Below are 4,110 nucleotides of genomic sequence, written 5' to 3'. Positions count from 1 at the left end.
AGATCTGTTTTTCTCTCGCGGACGTGATTTACAGCGCGCGCCAGCATCAGTGGTGTGCTCGGTTATTAATGGCATAGATTTGCAGTCATACTACTCTCGCCTACATTTCAGGTGAGGCGAGGCGCATCTCAAACGAGCCTATAATTTCAGCTCTGTTTTGATATGAAAATAAATATGACGAACAAGACACCCAAATTGCTTGCTATTTAATTCCATAGGAAAGGCGTATGTATCATCCATTTTTACTTTAATATAAACGTGTATTTTAGATTTTTATAGAAATATGTCAACAATCATATATCTCACGCAGAGATCGCACTGGCATAGTGTTTGGGAATATTCATGCATTAATTTAAACACATAACCACATGATATTAGATTAAAAAATAAAACATTTTAGAAAAGAAAGGCAACATCACGGTTGTCTGTGTCGTCATCCAGGCGTTTCCCATCGTGCTTTTGGTCAGTGCAGTCGGTGGAGAGATACTGCGCTCGACTGCTCAATCCGACACAGCCGAGAGTTTTTTGGCACACGTCAGCATGACATCAGAGCAAGACTGACGTAACACAGACACATTTCTAACCGGCATGCATCTCGTGGTGATCACCGGTGATCGATTCTGCACAGAATTTGCTCATCTCAAACGAGCCTACTGTAAAGCCACTTTGACACAATCTGAATGGTTAACAGCACTATATAAACAAAGCTGACCTGGCTTGAAACCTCCCAGGCCCAGAAATGTAGCAAGGGCATCTGTAAAACAGTCCATGTGACATCAGTGGATCATCTGTAATTTTATGAAGAGACAAGAATGCTTTTCATCAAAAATATCTTAATTTGTGTTCTGAAGATGAACGAAGGTCTTACGGGCTTAAAACGACACAAGGTTGAGAAGTTAATGACAGAATTTTATTTTTTTTTTTGTGAATTTTACTTTTAACAACTGAGAATGTACTATTTCAGATGTTTTCTTAATTTTTTCAATCCCTGTTCCCATGTCATGAAGTTGATATGGCATCTGCAGGGGTTGATCTTATTGCTTGCTCCACAGCAGATTCTAAGTGCTCTGGACTGTATATTGTCCAGTTACTTCAATTCTGATTTAGCTCCAGCCCCATTCACTACACACCTGTAATCTATACTAGAATGTATTAAGGCTTGGTATACGTGTCACAGTGCACTTTTCTTTGCTCATCAGTCATACTTAGCTATTGAAATTTTTTATGCCTTTGCTGTTGTTATTTAATTTTCTTTAAATGTTAATTTAGACACAATAAAAACACAAGGGTAGTCCAATAAGCAGACATACAAAAACAGCCTAAGGTCAATACTGTCATGAATCCGGTCGGTGACCTTCGGTCCGCTCACCACCAGATGTCGCTCTCGCCTTGCCATATCACACAGACTGTTATACCACACCCCGGACTACTACTCCTATCATCCAGCGCACTGATTGAGTCAGCACCTGTGGCCAATCAGGTGCGCTATAAAAACCCTGGACTTTCCCTCTGTAGTTCACTGAGTATTGTTATTATCGTTGTGGTTATCATTGTGGTTTATTGCATTGTTGTTTCCCTAGTTCCCAAGTTCCCGACTTTCCAAGTTCCCTATTTACCGTGTTCCCGTTTATAGCTTTCTCGCCTGGCCATTTCGTCTCGTCTCGTCCGTCTCGCCGCCTGCCTTCTGGACTCTAGCTCATTTGTACGGATTATCACTTTTCCTTGCGTTATGGATTATGTTCGCCGCTGATTGGCCCTCGCCTGCTACACGGACCATCCCCACGTCTTGCCTTCATTGTACCTGCCTGCTATTGTTGTCTTCTCTGCCTGTACGACCATGTCTCTGTCTCGTCCTGTTAATAAAAGCTTGCGAATGGATCCGCTCGCCTCTTGCCTCTCACTCAACGTTACAAATACACAGGCAAGGTGCTTTTTTTTTTTCTCACTTCCTCTTCATCAGGTTGAACCACAATGCTTTTTGCAAAATAATGCTTATGTCTATCTCAGGTTGAACCAAGATATACTGGTTTCCCTTTGGTAAACCTCAGAAAACATGAGTTGAGAAGATTAGTTTCACAAATCAAGTGAATAAGAATCATTATTGTCATTGTATGCACACAGTAGTGCACAACAACCAAATGGGGTTAGCCGCTCTAAAAGACACCTAAAAACAGTGAATAATAAAATAGCTGAGAAATGACAATAAATAATATGAACAGTAGTGCAGCAACAGTAGAGTTTTGTAAAGTGAGATTATTCATTATTCCTTATTATTAACAATATTCACAATATCGAAGTGTCTATTTACACTAAATAACAATAGCCCCCTTGTTGGCAGAGGCTGTTTACATTAATTCTGCCCATCAGCGTGTGATTGTGCTAGTCAACACTATAAAAGACAACCGTGAAACATAAGGTCCAGTGGCGTAGATGTTAAAGCGTGTGCTATTGTGTTTTTGACGCAATGAACCCAAGGTTGAATCCGCCTTTTGCCGAAGTTTCTTTTTCTCCCTTTTCAAATCTCTTGTTACATCAGAAAGGCATTCATGTTCAATAAAAACGAAGGAAATATGTGAAAAGTTGAAAATTGTTACGGATCTGGTCGGTGAGCTGCAGACCGCTCACCACCAGATGTCACTCTCACCTTGTTCTCACACACTGACTGTTGCACTACACCCCGGACTCCATTCCCCATCAGCCATTGCACTTCACCTACGTCCAATCAGAGACAGCATAAAAGCCCCGGTCTTCCTGTCACACACTGCCGAGTATTGAATTGTTATTAGCATTCATACAAAGCGTTTCTCCGAGTTTCCCTGTGTCTAGTTTTCTTGTTTTGCCTTGTTGTTTCGTTTAGTCTGTCTCGTTGATTGCCTATTGGATCTCTCGCCTGTCTGACCATTCTATTGCTTCGCCCATTGGATTATGTACGCCCCTGATCGACCCTTGCCCGTCACGGATTACTCTTGTCTCGCCGTTCATACACCTGTCTGCCGTTGTTTGACCCTGCCTGCCTGACCATGTCTATGTCTCGTCACTTCAATAAAAGTTTGCATTTGGATCCGCTCGTCTCCCATCCCTCTGTAACAGAATACTCGGCCAAACAAGGATCCAGCAACTTTTCGTCCAGACATCACTCAGGTATGGACACTACAAGATAGTTATTAGCCCTCCGGCAGGGCACCCGATCGCTGGAGGGCTACATCCAGGAGTATTTGTCTATTGCGCATTATTCAGATTTGCCCGAATGCGCACTGATAGACTTTTTTTGTGAGGGCGTTAACCAGCCGCTTAAGTCACGGCTCATTCGTGAGGCTCCGCGTTCATCGCTCGAGCGTTTTTTGGACTTTGCTTTAATGTGTGTGGGCTCATCGTTCACTGTGGGGGTCGCGGAGGAGGAACGCGACAACGCGACAATGCGGTAATGGCGGCCGCACACCCCACTCACAAAATGGCGGTCGCGCCGGAGAGCGACGCCACGGACACGCTTGCCGCCTGGCTCGTTCGTGAAATGGCGGCCACGCTGGAGCGTGCTCAAACTATGGCGGCCACGTCGGAGCGCGTGCACAAAATGGCGGCGACGGAGGAGCCCGTTGACAAAATGGCGGCGATGACAAGGCTCCATCACGTCACAGCTGCCATACCAGAGTCAAGTCCCGTTGCAGCTGTGTTTCCTGAGTTCAGTCAAGTTGAGGCTGCATTTCCTGAGTCAAGTCAAGTTTCCAAGACAAGTCAAGTTGCAGCAGCGTTTCCTGTGTCAAGTCAAGCTGCAGCTGTGTCTCCTAAGTCCAGTCAAGCTTCCAAGTCCAGTCAAGCCAAAGCCGTCAATCCTGAGTTAAGCAAGGTTTCACCCGAGCGCCCAGAACCACCGCACAAGATGGCCGCCACGCCAGGGCCTGTCGCAAAGATGGCTGCCACGCCAGAGCCTGTCGCAAAGATGGCCGCCACGCCAGAGCCTGTCGCAAAGATGGTCGCCACGCCAGAGCCTGTCGCAAAGATGACCGCCAATGCCACGTCAGCCCAGCCAGCGCCTGCTAACGCCACGTCAGCCCAACCAGCGCCTGCTAACGCCACGTCAGCCCAGCCAGCGCCTGCTAACGCCACGTCAGC

The sequence above is a fragment of the Labeo rohita genome, unplaced genomic scaffold (genome assembly GCF_022985175.1).
Source record: "Labeo rohita strain BAU-BD-2019 unplaced genomic scaffold, IGBB_LRoh.1.0 scaffold_709, whole genome shotgun sequence".
Classification (NCBI taxonomy): domain Eukaryota; kingdom Metazoa; phylum Chordata; class Actinopteri; order Cypriniformes; family Cyprinidae; genus Labeo; species Labeo rohita.
The sequence above is the reverse complement of the archived record's forward strand: the minus strand, read 5'-3'. Positions refer to the sequence as shown.